General features: G+C 42.0%; 1 long non-coding RNA gene and 1 pseudogene across 1 annotated transcript; both read left to right on the top strand.

Moving 5' to 3' along the window:
• The first annotated feature begins 2385 nt into the window (after positions 1-2385).
• On the top strand, positions 2386-8573 carry LOC125938834 (uncharacterized). Its single transcript, XR_007462831.1, has 3 exons — positions 2386-2522; positions 3751-3937; positions 7185-8573. It is a non-coding gene; the product is annotated as an uncharacterized LOC125938834 (long non-coding RNA).
• Positions 8574-12018: 3445 nt separating this feature from the next.
• On the top strand, positions 12019-13495 carry LOC125939130 (DNA-(apurinic or apyrimidinic site) endonuclease-like; annotated as a pseudogene).
• The last annotated feature ends 5232 nt before the right edge of the window (positions 13496-18727 follow it).

Genomic DNA, 18727 nt, shown 5'->3' with positions numbered 1-18727 from the left:
CTGTTCTCTCTGTGTGAGTCTTAAGAAGCTACCCCCAGATCACAGTCTAAACTGTCATGCAGGACAGTTGGGGACCATTTCTCTGAGATTAAACCAGGCACTGCTGGGCTCCCTGTAAACTTGCAGCTAAAGTCCGTATTTGAGGCACATCACTTCTTCTATGACTATCATCTCTTTATTCCTACATCTCAAAAAATTTTTTTTTCTCTCCCGTTGTCCTTCAGGTGATTCTTCCCTTTTACTGCTAGACTCTTCTTCACTCCCACCACATGTCTCCTAAAGATGTTGCCTTCCCCCTCCTCGCTTTCCATATATCACCATGAACAAATTCTTTTATATCCACCTTTATGCAGATGGCTTTATCCAAATCTCCCTTAACTGTAACCAAACTAAAATGTGCCCCCTCTGTCCTCTTGAGTGAGGTTTATTCTCCCACATTTCTCAAAACAAGGAGGAGGGTTGGCTGGCATTCTCCCATTACAATGTCCAAACCCAGGCTTTTCTGTCATCTTCTAATACTTTATTCTCCACCGAGAGTCAAGCTATTCAGCACAACTTCCTCCCCCCACTTCGCTCCTGCCACCCGTGCTCATTCCCTGCATTTATCAAGACTTTCGCATCTGGTGACAGCCTTCCTCATCTCCCTAGCTCCTGTTATTTAGTCAAGGATTTGGTTTCATATCTTTTTAGTTATGGAAACTTTCATTTTGCCAGTCCCCTATCTGTCTAATTTGTTTATTAACAGTTTATTTGTTCATTTGTTCATTCGGTCGCTCATCTAAAATGTGTAATAAGCCCCCATGATATGATAGGAACTTATAAAAGTGCCTGGTATTATTGGGTACCACAAGGAATAACACAAATAGATACCCTCCTTTCATTGAGCTTATATTCGTGAGGAGATAGATAGAGGAGGAAAGTCTCAAGGGTATGCAAATAATTAAAATGGAATCATGTAGTAGAGAGTCTCCTGAAAAAGCCTTTGTAACGGGAGGACATTTAAGGGTCCATCTGAATGACCAAGGCTCTGGGGTTCAAGGGATCTTGGCATTCTGTGGTTGGAAAGAAAGCCAGAGTGATGGGACATTAAAGGTGAAAAGGAAGTTGGCACATTTTGAGGGCAGAGGTGCAGGTGAATGGTTGTTTACGGGCTTTATAGACCAGAGTATGTGGTTGAGAACCCTGCCCCTGAAACTCATTACAGACTGAGCTGCTTCCTGACCGATTATCCTATCAGCTTGTGTCTCCAAACACTACCTCCTGGGGTTGCCACCACCGTACTCCCCAACTCTGCACTTATTACAGGTTACCGTAATTGTGAGTCTGGGTTCTGCCTGCCAGTCTGAATTTTCTCCCAGAACCAGCAGATGAGTCTAGTACCCTGATATCTATCCCTGCCATCTCTGGAGCAGCGGGTGGTTCTAGTTCTGAGTCTATTGAAGATGGTTCAGCCCTTTATACCCAGTTCCGTTTGGAGAAAGTATTGCTGAGAAGTTCAGTGTTTAGTGGAAATAGAGTAACATCCTAATGGTGTGGAGAGGATTCAAGAATTTTCTCTTGAGAGTAGACTAAATAATATTTGAAAGACCTTTACACTTTGGAAAATCTGTAATTTAACACCAATTTACTTTAGCTTTTAAAAAAATGCATGAGAGATTCTCATGGTAAGCATGTTGGAAAACCAATGGTTATGGGGTTTGTTTTGTCTTGTTTTAACTGTCATACTTTCTTTCTCAGCACTTTCATTACCACTGTCAGGAATGGGTTTCAGAAACCACAAAAAATTTCATGGAAGAGACAGGAAAAGAAACTCCTGAAAGAATTTCACACTGAATGGAAAAGTCCCTTCTAGTTGTCTTCGAGTGAGCTAGTTCACAAACATTATTCTCTGTAGTCTTCCTGAGAACTCAGACTACTGGTGTGACCCTGCTTGCAATATGACTGCTGGATTCTAGCAATGTGTTGATCCTGGCCCCAAGACCCGCCCACGAAAGTAAAGTCGAATCAAAATTTGTCTGTATTTTAAGTATCTACCATGTACAAGACAAAACTTTAGATGCCAAAAATAACAAGTAAATTTAGAAAAATCTGACAATCTCAGAGACTACCTTTCTGTGCGCCGTAACTTATGGATTTATTATTTATGTTATGTATTTGAAAATCTTAACCTGATATTATCTGAAGATTTTTGAATGTTTATAAAAGTTCTTCCAGTGGAAGTTTAAAGCAGAAGGAGGGAAAGATCATACCCTTCCCCAGACACAGGATGTCGTTTGTTAAATGGCAGTCCCATGACGTTTCAAGTAACCTTTTTACAGATTCTCTTTTTCTTAGCATGAATTTTCTAAACCTGTTACAAAATTTTAAATATTCACAAAATTTTAAATATTCACTGATTCACACACTAAGAATACTTTTTTTTTTTTTTTTACAAAAGATGATTATTTTAACCCTGAGGACCTAGATGTGGCCAGTCTTTGTTGGGACCACTGTTGTCATCGTCATCGTCACCATCTAACACCGTAAGTCTATTAAAAGTTCTAGTTTTCCCGCCGTGGTTCTTAGAACCTATGTCTATTAAGGATTTTGGTAAATTAAATTATGTTTTTCCTTTGACTCAAATTATTTCACAGGTGATTTTAATGTGTGCTAGAGTTTCATTGTCAATGGCCACTTACTTACACTTTGCTTCATCCCAAGCCTCAGTTCCCCTGCCATGCCGATTTGGTTTACCAGTTTGCAAACTATGATCAAAGGTTTGGATTTCCAAAGATAATAATGGTGAATCGCAAATAAGATTAAAGGACAAGAATAAAGAAGAAAAGTAATTTAATAGGAGGAAACTTGGGTTTCTTCAAATTATAAATAACATTATCGCAAAGTCTCAAAAAAATTTACGTTAACGGAGAACTTAAAAAGTGTTGTGGAAGGTCTTTCCTAAAAGAATATATCACATGAGGGGCACCTGGCTGGCATGCTACTCTTGATCTGAGGGTCATGAGTTTAAGCCCCACATTGGGTATAGAGATTACTTAAAAATAATAAGATAGATAAGATAAAAAATAAGTCACATGAAATATGCCACATATTGAAAACACTCACATGTATGCAAATGGAATACCAAGTAAGTGCACATGATTGAGGTAGATCTGTATGTGCTAGTATGGTGAAAAGGCAGAGTTGACATGTTAATTGGGAAAGGTAAACCAAAATTCTGCCTGTCATACATTTGTGTAAAAAAAGGAAAGAAAAAGAAAATGTATATATGTCCCTTTCAGATGTGTACGCTATTCTGCAAGATTAAAAAAATACTGTCAAGGGATGCCTTGATGCCTCAGTTGGTTAAGCATCTGACTGGGGCTCAGGTCATGATCTCACGGTTCGTGGGTTTGAGCCTCACATGAGGCTCTGGGCGATCAGCACAGAGCTCGCTTCAGACCCTCTGTCCCCCTCTCTCTCTGCCCCTCCCCACATCTCTCTCTCTCTCTCAAAAATAAATAAACATTAAAAAAATACTGTCAAATGTTTACCTCTGAGAAGTAATGGAGAGGGTTGGGAATGAATGCAGGGAGAGAGATTGGTTGGATATCTTTCTTCACTGTTTGCCTTTTTTAAAACATGCATATGTTTCTTCTACAATTAAAAAACACTAACATGAAATGTCTTGATCTAATGGAGAATCTCTGAGGAACAAGTCTGGAAAGAGGCTTTTTCACAGGCTCTTCTTTGTCCTTCCTTCTCTGTACACAGGGCTTTTATCAAGGGTTGCTCCCTGAGCCTGGATGCCAATCATTCACCTCTCCTTGGCAAAAGTAATAAATCATAGCGAGAAACTGACTGCTTTTGAAGAATATAGAAGATAAAGAAACTGAGTGTTTGAGAACTGGAAGGTGGCAAAAAGCAGCAGGAGGCGAAGAGGAAAAGATCAAGTGGAAAGGTTGGGATTGGGTGACATTTGTCCAAATTCTGAGGGAAACAAGATGGAAAGACCCATCTGTCTCCTTCAGAGAGGGCTTCCTCTACTCTGTAGAGTCTCCTATGTATCCATTACTGTCACAGAAACAAGGCAGAGAGGAAAGCCAGGTGGTAAAGAAAGGAGGTGGGTGAGAGTTTAGATTGTGGAGCTTTTGAAGGGCAATAGGGAGTTCAGCTTCCAGCAGTTTAGAAACCACTATTGCTTCTTTTAAATGTTGATCCAGACAAGTTTTTCCTGGGTTTCCAGGAGCTACCTGTTTTGCTCTAGCTTCCTTAAAAACCACGTATGTACGGGGGAGAATCCAGAAAACGAATAGTGTTTGGTGAGTTAAGATATTGTTTAATGGAGGCTGGGGACTGCTCCTAACTGAGCAACAGATTTAAGGAAAGAGAAGTGATTCCTAGTAAAAAGAATTCCAATTTATCCCAGGATCTCTTTCCTGGGGGGCTATTATCAAGTTGCAAGAACAGTAAGAAAAGAAATACCATTAAAGCACTACTCTCTTTCCATGGAAGGAGGAGGAAGTTGGGGCAGATATTAGAAAGCACTCTGGGAATTCATTACTGAATTGAAATGGCTTCTCATCTGTACACACTGACAGATAATCTTCAGGGATACTAGAAAACCAGGTTGGAGGGACACCACTGTCTTCTAGATGGAGTCTTGGCTTCTTCCCAGGAACCCCACACTCTCCTTGCTCCAGCTCTGGGAGCTGCATACTCTGCTCCTTTAGGAAGCAACTCTCTCCTCTTTAGGGATTGCTTTTCAATGATGAACATATAGATCATCTTCTCTGTGTCTACATTCTTCTACTAGGCAGCATTTGCATCTTGGGAAATTTGGGTAATACCATAATATCCTGTCTCCAAGACATTTTCTGTTCCTTCGTCCTGTTCATTATAGACAGTGATGTGATCAGAATATGTCCCCCAAAATTCATACATTGAAACCCTAACCCCCAAAAGTGATGGTATTAGTAAGTAGGGCCATTCTGAGGTGTTTAAGTCATGAGAGTTTTTAAGAGTAGGATTAGTGCTCTTATAAAAGAGGCTCCAGAAAGATCCCTAGCTCCTGGGGGGTGGGGATCTCCCAATAGCTATTAAATACTTCAGTGAATTCTTGTGGTTCACTTTACTGTACGGGGACAAGTACATGTAATCTTTCCATTTGCCAGAAGGAAAGGAATGATCATTAGTTCTACTATAGGCTACTCTCTTGTTTCACTCCTCTTCCCACTCCAGAACTCACTAACCTTCTTTCCACCCCTTCTAACCACCCCCCCCCCCCCCCCAATAAAAACACAAAGAACAAAAAAGCAGAAGTCCAAACATGGAGCTCACAGTCCAGAGTTTGGGTAGTGCATGGTAGTCTCTACATTAGGTCTTCATGTGGCCCCTCTTGGGCTACAGACCCATGAACTCACAGTAATAGATTAATCTGTCCCTCCACAGACAATGTAGAGTGGAGGAACAGGGCCAAAACGAGAAATACTCCATTCTGAAAGGGAAAAATGGAAGCCAGAAGCAGGCACTGATTGACCTCTTATGTTTCTGGGCAAATACCAGAAAGGCCTCTACCCGAACCAAGGCTGTTGAAAAATGTTCCTTGAATCTCGACTCTACCCTCTGGAGAGTCTTCTTATGTTACTGTCCTTGGCCACATACTCAATGAGTATATGCTCTTCTGGGAGCAGACTAGTGTTCTTAGTTCATGTGCTACTTGTACAATGTTGGAAGACCACAAGTCCAGTTGGGTTTATGATTCCTTTGACTGTAAATGTCTCCCCAAATTACTTAGTAAGCTTCTTGTCTCTGATTTCAGTAAAATATGCTTGCCAATACTGTTACAGTTCTTTTCAAAACATAGTTCTCAGATATACTATATGCTTTTGCTTTCTTGCCCCATTCTCTCTCTTCTTCCCTCTGCCCCCACTAATTTGTACATACCTGTCTTTATCTCTTGCCAGTACAGGTACTCTGAGTAAACATGAGACTATAGTTTTCTGTGGGAAAGCTACACCTTTATTTTGATCTTTCTGTGGCTCTTTGCCAATTGAATACCTTAATTTTATCTTTGCGCCAAAGTTCTGAACTTATTGAGAGGTATTGCCAATAGGTGTAGAAGCCACACTTAATTTGGCCTTTCCATGAGTTTATTTTAATGGACTTGGTCTTCCAAGCCTTCCCCAAATTCTCTCTTTGAGTTTGGCGTCTAAAACCTGTCAGGTTTTCCGGTTTTGCAAGTCCTCATTTTTCTGAAATATTTCTATTCCTTGTTATTTCTTCTTACAAATCAACCAGTTCTTTCTTAAGGTCATAAAGTCTTACCAAAATGTAGCCAGCAGCAATCAACACACACTAGAAACATTGTTTTCTAATTTTTTCTCCTAGAGCCACATTTTCTTTAGCTATATATATATATATATATATATATATATATATATATAAATAATCTTTCCAAATTAATGCAGAAGTTCATTTTATCAGCAACCAAATAAGAACTGTGGCCTCACTAGCCTCCATTATCAGCTTCTATGCTGTTCACCACTGGCTTGCTAAACTAACACCACCAATTTTAGGAAGGGAAGTGAAACTTTTTCAAGCAATCTAACAATAAGACATAGAAAAAGTTATTTCCTTTTGGTTGTTGTCTACAGCTGAAGTAAAAAAGAAAAATGCCTCCCTTATTTCATCCTCTTCTGTTTGGGTTTGGGAAGACAGGGGAACAATGGGGCAGATAGTGAGGACGATGACAAATGATTTTTATCATGGAAGTGCCCCACGTCAGATACCAATATTTGGTCCAAACTGGTCATAAGGCTCCACCAAACTGCAAGGGAAAGGGGGAGTATGGTCCTCTCCTGTGCCTTAAAGGTGAACAGAACTGCACAAACATGAATGCGTGAGGTCTACCGTGCGTTACACGATCAGTTTTTCTAAATTCCCCCATCCACCCCTGAATCTTATTACATATGACAGTTTTATCATCTTTTATTTGCTGCTTACGATTTTTTCCATCTCCCCAACTAGATTATAGGTTTCGTGACAGCGAGATCTAACTCCTCTTTGGTTACACAAGTCTTAGCACAGTACCCAGGACATTATAGGTGTTCAGTAAATATCTGTGGGTATAAGGAGTGAATCAATGGATGAATGAATGAATGAATGAATGGGAAGCAGACTTGGATTTTTCTCTTCTCTTACTGCAGACTCAGCACCATGTGTACTTTGCTCAGCTCGGAACTTGAACCCTTCTACAGAGATCACGTCTGTCTGAGCCTCTTGAATTGCCAACCTTGTGATAAACAATAGGTAAACGTATCCAGGGAGAAACAGGGCAACACCAAGGAGACAACAGGGCCATAGGACAGGTTCCAGGTACAGCTGAAGGGCCATCTGGACACCCACTCCCACCCACTTTTGTCAGAGTCACCAAGCACAGTGGGGGGTCGGGGTGGAGCCACAGGCGCTGACAGAATAGTGACTCCCCCACAACTTCCTCCTTCCTGCCCAGCTCAGCCTGTTTACTCAGCAGACTTGTCTGGTGTAAAGCTCTCATCTTCCCCACAACCGGCCCCATTTCTCCACCACCTTCCCATACCACACATAGCTGTATTTCTTAAGGGAGAGATTTTTCTTTTTACGTTAGCTGTAGACAGCAACCAAAGGTAAATAACAATTTGTCTATATTTTATTATTTGATTCCTTAAAGAGGTTTCACTTCCTTTCTTGGGAGCAATGAGCCAAGCATGAATAGGTTTTGTGGACACTAAGTCTCAAGTTTGACTGTGACTCCACTTTGGCACTCTACCTGACCTTCTCCGGTAGTGCCGGGCACCTGACTTACCTTATTAAGTTAATTAAAGTTTGGCTACTAATGACACTCTTCTGGTTCTCCTCCTAACTTGGTGGCTGTCCATCTAAGTGTCCTTCCCAGGCTCCTCCTCCAATCATTAATATTGGTAGTCACTAGAATTCAATCCTTTCCACATACACTTCCCGAATAATCTCCTTTTGGTGCACCACTAGCTAGATGTGTGACCTGGGGCAAGTTATTGGCCTCTGTGTGCCTCAGTTCTTTCATCTGTGAAATGAAAATAATAGTATTATGTGCCTCCTTGGGTTGTTGTGAAGATTACATGGGCTGATATAAGTAACATTCTTGTTTTGAATTTTACTAAGTTTTTAATTTTAATTCCAGTGTAGTTAACATACAGTGTTCTATTAGTTTCAGTTGTATGACACAGTAATTTAGTAATTCTATACACTACTCAATACTTATCGTGATAAGGGTACTCTTAATCCTCATCACCTATTTCACTCATCTCCCCACCCACCTCCCATCTGGTAACCATCTGTTTGTTCCCTATAGTTAAGGGTCTGTTTCTTGGGGTACCTGGGTGGCTCAGTTGATTAAGTGTCTCACTCTTGGTTTTAGCTCAGGTCATGATCTCATGACTCGTGAATTCAGGTCCCACATTGGGCTCTGCGCTGACAGCACAGAGCCTGCTTGGGATTCTCTGTCTCCCTCTCTCTCTGCCCCTCCTACCCCCCTCACAGTCTCTCTCTGTCTCAAAAATAAATAAACATTTTTTAAAAACTAAGTCTGTTTCTCGGTTTGTCTCTCTCCCTTTTTCCTTTGTTCATTTGTTTTGTTTCTTAAATTTCATGAGTGAAATCATAGGGTATTTGTCTTTCTCTGACTGACTTATTTCTCTTAGTATAATACTCTTTAACTCCATCCATGTCATTGCAAATGGCAAGATTTCATTCTTTTTTTTATGGCTGAATAATATATATTCTATTGTATATAAATATATCACCTCTTCTTTATCCATTCATCTATCAGTGGACACTCGGGCCACTTCCATAATTTGGTTATGGTAAATAATGCTGCAATAAACATAGGGGTGTATGTATCCTTTCAAATTAGGTTTTCATATTCTTTGGGTAAATACTTAGTAGCGTGATTACTGGATCACAGTGTAGTCCTATTTTTAAATTTTTGAGGAAACTCCATACTGCTTTCCACAGTGGCTGTACCAGTTTGCATTCCCACCAATGTGCACAAGGGTTTCTTTTTCTCCACATCCTCACCAACACTTGTTGTTTCTTGAGATACATGTAACGTTCTCAGACTAGTGCCAGCCACATGGTAAATGCTCAGAACGTGCTGTCAATTACTTGTTACTCTCTTTTCCCATGGCTTTGACAACCAACTGTATGTTACCATTGCCAAATCCCCATCTCCAGTCCTCCCCTTTCCTAAGTTCTCTATGGGTATTTCTGATTTCCTATAGCAGACATTTTTGCTTATGTCCAGCAATCATCTCAAACCCAAAATAGAACTCATTTTCCCCCAAAACTTACTTTTCCTCCAGAATTCTGATGTCACTTAAGGATACCAGTCTTTCAAGCTGGAAAACTGAGGGTCACCTGTAAGTGCCACTCCATTTCCTGTGCAGCTCGGTGCTGCCCCAGGACCGTCCCTCATATTGGACCTCTTCTCCACCCTCACTGAAAGTGGACCAGGCCCTTATTCCCTCACTCCACTCTAGCTGATGCCACACGGTCCTATCAGACAGAGTTAGCTTCCTGAAAGAAATCTGATTTAGGCTGGAGAAACTGTTGTGCACATGTGAAAAGTACAAAGTACAAAAGCTCATAGCAGTATTGTTTGTATTAGGAAAAAACTGGTTTAAAAAAAGTCAATAAGTATCCAACAGCGTCACACAGGAGAAATTGCAAAATATTCGAACAGGAGAATGCTATACAGCAGTGTAAATAAATAAACGCTGACACAGCGACAACCAACAAGGATGCATGTTAAAAACATTATGTTGTTGGGCTGTCTGGGTGGCTCAGTCAGTTAAACATCTGAGTTCAGTTCAGGTCATGATCTTGCAGATCGTGAGTTCAAGCCCCATGTCTGCCTCTGTGCTGACAGCTCAGAGCCTGGAGATTGCTTCAGGTTCTGTGTCTCCCTCTCTCTCTCTCTGCCCCTCCTCCCCCCTCTCAAGAAGTAAATATTAACAAAAAATATTTTTAAAAAAACATTATGTTGAGCAAGAAAAATCAAACACAAAGAAAAATTTAAGTATGACTCCATTTATAAAAAGTTCACAAACAGTTAAAATAAAATTTTATTTTCTGAGGATGTTTATAAAAGTCATGAAACAGTAAAGAAAAAGAAAGTGTTGAGGAAGAATCACAGACACAATGATTACTGTCTTTGGGGCTTGAACGGGATTATGACTGGGATAGAAAGAAGGGGGAGTGTTCACAAAGTTCTATTTCTATACCAGGGTGAGGGGCACAGAAGTATTTGCTTTATAACTATGCTTTATACAGTATATTTGTTTTACTAGTTTTCTGACTGTGGCTTATGTTTTCTTAACTTATCAGGCAGAAAAAGAAAGAAATACAGTCACATTATTTTCTGGTTGAATATCCTCAATATTCCCATTGTCAAGAGGACAAGTTCTGTATTCCCAGCTATATGGAATCTCTTCCCAGGCCTGTTCCAGACACCTCTGTCCCCTCCATCCCTTGCACCCCAGTTTCCCACAGCGCTGCCCCCTACATTACCTGCACTGACTTATCACAGTGTTCCTCAGTTGTGTCTTTTCATTAGCTCTGCTTGCTACTTGGAATGCCGTTTCTCTGTTCTTCACCTGGCAAACAACTCTCCTCCTTTAATACTTCGTCCAATGTCATGTTTTCATTGAGGCTATCCTTAAGACCCCCAAGTGGAGCTAGTGGTTCTGTTTCCTTGCTCCACACTATTAAATAAATAAATAAGTCTGCAACAGTCCTTACGGTGCCTACTGCAGCAATCCTTTCCAGAATTCTGTCTCCCCTACTAACCTGGGAGCTCCCAGAGGGCCAGGGCCTCTTCGTATTCATCACTGTGTCACTGAGCAAAGTCAGTCATTGCCTGTCCAGCGCTCTTCTCACTCCTGAGGGAGCTCTCACCACATATTAGCTGCCTCTCTTACTTGGCTGTCTCCATTGATCATACAATTTTTGTGAGAATTGAAGTGAGATAGTGGAAAGAACCCAGCACAGTACTTAGGTCATTTTGGTTTTACAGTTAGATTTTATAAAAGATTTTTTTTAGCAGTGGTGACTCAGAAATGTGCTAGAGGGCGCTAGTTCACTGCCATAATAGGCTCTTAGGCTCTATGGGGTGTTAACGTTTGACTTGATCATCTAACAGAGAATCAAAGACAGTTTAGTAAACAAATTATCAGCTATCTTTATTCAGGGGAATAAATGAATACAGTTCAAAAATTTAAGTCTGCAACTTGCTTGAAATTATTTGGGGGAAGAACAATCCAACAGCTGGATTGATGGCATCATAAACTTGTTTTCATCCCTGTTTTGTTTATTCTCCCCAACCAAGGGATGGTCTGACTTACAGTTGGAAATGTCAAAGCAGGCAATGTTGGTTTTGGTGACGCCTTCACCTGCACCAAAGTGAAGAAATGCCAAGCAAGGTGACTCCTTAACTGTGAAATGAAAGGATTGGGCTAGATCATCTGCAGAGTCCCTTTCAACTCTAACATTTTGTAATCCACAATTCTGGTTCTGGAAGGAAACAGGCATGATCTCCAGAAATTACAAACATTCAACCAAAAAGTGCCAAAATTCAATCAAAAGTGAAAAAACAAATAATTCTTTAAGTCTTCCAAAACAGGAAGATAAAACAAAACAAAACAAAAAACAGTTTCATTCTTTCCTTCCATTGAATGCTGGAGTTTAAAAAGCAATGTGAGTAACAAGTGATTGGCTGTCTCAAAGATGTATTGATTGTGAAGTATTTTCTAGCTTCTTTTATATCTTCACACCTGTTAATAATTATTTCAGACAAATATTTGTCTTTAAGAGAGGGAGATGAGGTAGACTTCTTTTATATAAAGTATTAGCCAGCCAATATAAGCCAGCATTATAGTTTTACAATGACTTCATTCATTTCAAACAACCTGAAAAACCCACAAACATTTATAAGTAAGAGCAAAATCCAGATAACAATATTAAGGGATGAATATGAAGAAATCAGTAAATAATTTGTTTTTATGTTTATGAAGCATTGCTACTTCATAAGAATCAAAGTGACTCGCAGTTTGGGTGTTAAGATGAGACCAGAAACAAAAAGCAGAAGTCTGATTCTGCACTGATGATATATCTGATGCCCTGTGTAAGCCGTGCTGCAGAATCTTAAACTACGACAAATAGTTGTAATTTCTAGAATATGGGGTTGTCTTTTAGAGGACAAGCCAGGCTGGGATCCGAGAACGTAACGGGGTAAAAATACTGCTCTGGTGGGCAGCGAGGTGCAGGTTCAGAAGGGCATTCGTTACAGTGTTGCTGAAGCATGGGGAAAATCCAACTGTGGCAGAAGATGGGAAAGAGCCCAAGACTGAGCCAGAAGTCAAGAAGAGTAAGGCAGGAGCAAAGGAAAATGGAAAAAAGGCAGCAGGAGAGGGGGAGTGTATACGAGGACCCCCATCCCCACAGATGGGAAAACCTTGCCCAGTGGCAAATCGGACACGTTCAAGATCTGCACCTGGAATGTGGGTGGGCTTCAAGTCTGGATTAAGAAGAAAGGTTGAGACTGGGTAAAGGAAGAAGCCCCAGATATCCTGTGCCTCCACCAGACCAAATGTTCAGAGAACAAACTACCAGCTGAACTTCAAGAGCTGCCTGAGCTATCCCATCAGTACTGGTCAGCGGCGTGAGACAAGGAAGGTACGGTGGCGTGGTCCTGCCCTCCCACCAGTGCCCACTAAAAGTCTCCAAGGGCATCGGTGGAGGAGCATGATCAGGAAGGCTGAGTGACTGGCTGAATTGGACACCTCTGTGCTAGTAACAGCCTAGGTACCTAACCCAGGCAAGGTCTAAGGCATCTGGAGTACCAGCCACGCAGGGGGGAAGCCTTTCACAACTTCCTGAAGGGCTTGGCTGCCCGTGAGCCCCTTGGGCTATGTGCGGCCTCACTGTGGCTCAGGAAGAAATGGACCTTTAAAACCCCAAGAGAAACAAAAAGAATGCTGGCTTCTCTCCACAAGAGCATCAAGACTTTGGGGGAATTGCTACAGGCCGTACCACTGACTGACAGTTGGGGGCACCTCTGGACCTACATGATGAATGCCTACCAAAATGTTGGTTGGCAATCTTGATTACATTTTTTGTTGTGTCACTCTCTGTTACCTTGCACTGTGTGACAGCAAGTTCTGTTCCACAATCCTGGGCTGTGACCAGTGTCCCATCACCCTATACCTAGCACTTTGACACCTTCCCTAAATTAAGCCTGGGAAGTAAGTTCCCCAAGCTAGCCTTAAAACATAACACCCATCCCCAACTTCTTTAAAAACTGCTCTCTGAAGAGGGGTGCCTGCGTGGCTCAGTCGGTTAAGCACCGGGCTCTTGATTTCCACTCAGGTCATGATCTCCTAGTTTGTGAGTTTTAGCCCCATGTGGGGCTCTGTGCTGACAGTGGGGAGCCTGCTTGGGATTCTCTCTCGTGCACATGCTCTCTCTCTCTCTCTCTCTCTCTCAAAATAAACTTAAAAAAAAAAAAAAACAACCCTGCTCTCTGGAGAAACCTGCACTGTATTTCCCTTCTAATATTTTTTTTTTTTTAACGTTTATTTTTGAGACAGAGAGAGACACAGCATGAACGGGGGAGGGGCAGAGAGAGAGGGAGACACAGAATCGGAAGCAGGCTCCAGGCTCCAGGCTTCGAGCCATCAGCCCAGAGCCATCAGCCCAGAGCCATCAGTCCAGAGCCATCAGCCCAGAGCCTGACGCGGGGCTCGAACTCGCGGACCGCGAGATCGTGACCTGAGCTGAAGTCGGACGCTCAACCAACAGAGCCACCCAGGCGCCCCTGTATTTCCCTTCTAAAAATGTGAATCCTTCAACCAGGCTCTTAGAGATACTCAGGTTTCCTTTAAACCCAAAATTTCTCTCTATTTTGGTGGGTTTTTTCTCCTTCTCCTTCTCCTTTTCTCCTCCCCCTCCTCCTCCTCCTTCTTCTTCTCCTCCTCCTCCTCCTTCTCCTTCCCTTCCTCTCCCTTCTCCTTCTCCTCCTCCTCCTCCTTCTTCTACTTCTCCTTCTTCTTCTTTTTGCATTAAACAAAAGCTACTGATGACTTCCTCTGAATTGTCCACTTGAAAATAAAGAGCCATAGTTTAAAAAAATAAGTAAATAAAATACGGGGGTGTCTTTTAGTCTTTTTTTTTTTAATGTTTATTTATTTTTGAGAGAGAGCAAGCAGTGGAGGGACAGAGAGAGGGGGAGACAGAGGATCCAAAATGGGCTCTGCGCTGACAGCAGAGAGCCCGGTGCGGGGGCTCAAACTCTAGAACCTGTGAGATCATGACCTGAGCTGAAGTCACTTAACCTACTAAGCCATCCAGGTGCCCCAAGTCTATCTTATTTTTTAAAGTCTACTTTGACAAAAAAAAAAAAAAAAAAACCCTTTTGTTGCTGTTTTCAGTTTCACAAGATTAAAGGTAGAAACTGCAGTGACACTTTAGTAGTTTTCACACAATTATGCTCATAACTCAATTAATAGTTTAAATTGTTACAATGAGGCATTTTGAACATTTCAAGTATTAGAAGCAAATATTAAAATATTGTTTTACCTTTTTGATTTATTTGGAGAGAAAGAGACAGAGAGAGAGGGAGAGAGAGAGAGAGAGAGAGAGAGAGAGAGAATGAATCCCAAGCAGGCTCCTCACTATCAGCACAGAGCCCCATATGGGGCCTGAACTCACGAACCGCACAAGATCATGACCTGAGCCAAAATCAAGAGTTGCCATTTAAATGATGAACCACCCAGGTGCCCCAAAACATTGTTGTATTTTGAGGTTCATAAAATAGTCCATAATGATTTCTGTACATCTCTAGTCCCATTTCTTAACTTTGCTGAGCCTAGCTTCCTAATTTATAAGATGGGGCTATAGCTTATATCTTTCTTACATCCTTACCGAAGTGGTGTGCAGATGTCTGCAAAATTCCTGCTCTACAGGTCTCAGTAAGATGGCTATTATTATCACTGCTCGCCCATATGCTTTAACATAGTAATGGTGTAAACATGGAGAGGACAGTGTTTTCATGAATTGTGGGCTCTTTATATCCTATTTAAAAATTTTTTTTCAAATGATTATTTATTTGAGAGAGAGCGAGAGAGAGAGCAGAGGAGGGGCAGAGAGGGAGACACAGAATCCAAAGCGGGCTCCAGGCTCTGAGCTGTCAGCACAGAGCCCGACACGGGGCTCAAAACCACGAACCTTGAGATCATGACCTGAGCCGAAGGCGGACACTGAACCGACTGAGCCACCCAGGCGCCTCTCTTTATATCTTATTTTAAAAACAAGACTTATTTTACAGAATTATCAAATGCCCTTTCATTCCCTTTTCTTCCCCTGGCATCCAAATTATTTTTTTAAATAAAAAAATGACCTCTCCTAAGCAGTAAATTCACAAAGGTCCTCTCATCATCTATAAGACTTTTAAAACATCCACTAAGCAACACAGAAACTCTATTTAGAAGTAGAGAAAACATGCAGTAACTTATATGAGCTCCTCCGCTTGCCAGTTTTCTCCAGGAAGTCCGATGTTCTCCTAGGTGCCCTGGCGTGACTCTCCACGCGTGTAGGTGTGGCTGCAAAGCCAGCTGAATAATCAACCCTCCTGGCCACACTGCCTGCCCACATCCCCTGCACCCACACCACATTGTCCTGTGTTCTCTAGGAAGTCAGCTGTGCTGGCGTCGCCTTGCTTGCTGCATTGCACAATGTCGTGAACTCAAAAGGCATTCTCCTGGGCAGTTCCTGAAGCTTAGCAACACTCTGTTGATTACTGGTGGTTTACAACATCCCACACAAATGGTGTGTTATTTTAAGTCGTGCTTTGGCATCTGGGCTTTCTATCCCACTTGGGACCACCACATGTATTACAGCCATAGCGCAGCAGTTCACATCTGTCTTTCTCATGTGGCTTGTCCTGGAGATTGCATTTTAGAACCACCGCATAGCCCAGAGATTTCAACGCTGAAACAGCTCTAGGATCTAGCTGGAGCATCTCTCAGGGCCAAAGTTCACCGCGATGTGGGAGGTTAGTGACGTTAGCTCATTGTACCAGCTGGAGTTCTATATGTTAAGGTCTTCTGAGACTACGTTCCATTCATGTATTCCGTCAGTCAGTTCGTCAGATATTGTTTGAATACCATGGATGTGCCAGGCACTGTGTAAGAATCATGTATATACAATGAGCAGGAGGGGCACCTGGGTGGCTCAGCTGGTTGAACATCTGCTTCTTGATTTCAGCTCAGGTCATGATCCCAGGGTCGTGGGATTGAGCCCTGTGTTGGGCTCCCTGCTCAGCATGGGGCCCACTTGAGATTCTTTCTCTCTCTCCTTCTCTCTCTCCCTCTGCCCCTCTCCCCTGCCCCATCCTCTCTCTCTCTCTTTCAAAATAAAAAATAAATAAAAATTAAAAAATAAAAAACACAATGAGCAGGAGACCTAATCACTGCCCTTAAGGTTTGTAGTGTAGTGGGGAAGTCAGAGTAGTGATTTTTATGTTCTCTTTATGTCTTCTAAGTGTGAGGTACCCAAGGGCAATTTTCAGTAATAGTGATGTTTTCAGTTGTTATTTCAATTTATAGTTCAACTTTGATAAAAAGTTCTGTGAATTCATCTTTCAAAATAATCACATTTTCCTTCCTTCAGTCCTTTTTGTATAAGGAACAGAGCTTTAAATATATACAGTGCTCCAAGAATTCTCCTCAGAACTCGAATAAATGGCATGGATACGCTTTGTCACTAAAACAGATTCCTTAGAGAGTGGGGCGAGGGAACTAAGGAATCAAGATTATCTGCATAGGAAGGCAATAAATGAGAATTTCCTGTATTTTACCTGTGGTCTCTTACCCTGGACAAAATTAAAAAGTGGTAAACAACAAATGCTAAAAAGTGAAAAGGAGAAAAGACTGCTAGTATGTCCCCTTCACAGAGAAGGGTAATTCCAATATCCTGTTCTTACACTTTCTTTGAAAGGAAAAGAAGGTGCCTAAACCATTGGAAACTTTTTTTATTCAGAAAATAATTCCTAAATATATACTAAAATCACTTCTCCTTGTTTAATTTGGAAAGTGTGAGCTGACTGAAATGTTTTTAGAAGCTCTTGCCTTAAGAAAATCCACCTTGGGGCGCCTGGGTGGCTCAGTCGGTTAAAAGCCGACTTCGGCTCAGGTCATGATCTCGCAGTCCGTGAGTTCGAGCGCCGCGTCGGGCTCTGTGCTGACAGCTCAGAGCCTGGAGCCTGTTTCAGATTCTGTGTCTCCCTCTCTCTGACCCTCCCCCGTTCATGCTCTGTCTCTCTCTGTCTCAAAAATAAATAAATGTTAAAAAAAAATCCACCTTAAACCAAAGCTTCAAAAGCCCACCCCCAATCATTCGTGTTTCCTTTGGGGCTCACCATTAAAGTCACATGATCCTTCCATGACAAAGTTGCCCTATAACTTCCAGAGACAGCAGGAGGAGGAAGGGGCACCTCTAGTTTTCCCATTTAGAAGGTATTTCAACTGCCTACATTAATCAAAATGCCCATACAATTGGTACTATTTAAAAAATTAAGGGGAGAAATTAAAAAATTAAGGGGAGAGAAGGGGCATCTCCTCTACCCCACTGTCTAATGTTTTTAAATTTTTTTAATGTTTATTTATTTTTGAGAGAGAGAGAGAGAGAGAGAGAGAGAGAGCAAGCAGGGGAGGGGCAGAGAGAGGGAGACACCGAATCCAAAGCAGGCTCCAGGCTCTGAGCTGTCAGCACAGAGCCCGACGCGGGGCTCGAACTCACAAGCTCTGAGATCATGACCTGGGCCAAAGTTGGACGCTTAACCGGCTGAGCCATCCAGGCACCCATCCCTGTCTAATTTTTTAGTCTTGTTTTCCACTACCCTCCATCGTACACCCTCTACCCCAGCCACACCAATCTATGTGGAGTCACTGAAACAGGCAGGCTGAAAATAGAGGTGGCAGGAAGACTTGGTCAATTTCCGAAGCTTATTAAGGGACAGTCAAGAGGATCGGAGCAGAGGTGTGCCAGGCAACTGCGCTCTTCTACAGTAAATGGGACGCAGAGACACATACATCCTGAGGGCCCCTGGACTTATCATCTTTTGACCTATCCTTCCACAAAATATATATCCCTTTGGTCACATGTTTTGCCTGTGAGCTGGATCTTAAATATTCCCTCTCTAGACTTAAAGAGCGAATTATCTCCTACCTATGGAAGGACTGTGCAAAAAACTTCCTATCTCTTCCCTATTGGGTCCATCCCGTGTTGAAGCTAAAGCTGTCTTTCTAAAATGCAAATCTGTGAGGTGTCTGGGTGGCTCAGTCGGTTGAGTGTCCAACTTCAGCTCAGGTCATGATCTCACAGTCCGTGGGTTCAAGCCCTGCATTGGGCTCTGTGCTGACAGCTCAGAGCCTACAGCCTGCTTCTGATTCTGTCTCCTTCTTTCTCTGCCCCTCTCCTGCCCATGCTCTGTCTCTTTCTGTCTCTCAAAAAATAATAAATAAATGCTCAAAAAATTTAATGAAAATAAAATGCAAATCTGTCTATTTAAAAAGAAAATCTTTCAATGGTTCTCCATTGCTTGCAGTGATTTCCAACTAGAGGGAAAACTTCCACTAGAGTGAACGGATGGGAAATGGGGCATATGAGCACCACTTCA

The sequence above is a fragment of the Panthera uncia genome (genome assembly GCF_023721935.1).
Source record: "Panthera uncia isolate 11264 chromosome B2 unlocalized genomic scaffold, Puncia_PCG_1.0 HiC_scaffold_24, whole genome shotgun sequence".
NCBI lineage: Eukaryota > Metazoa > Chordata > Mammalia > Carnivora > Felidae > Panthera > Panthera uncia.
This window is presented reverse-complemented; position numbering and strand designations above follow the sequence as displayed.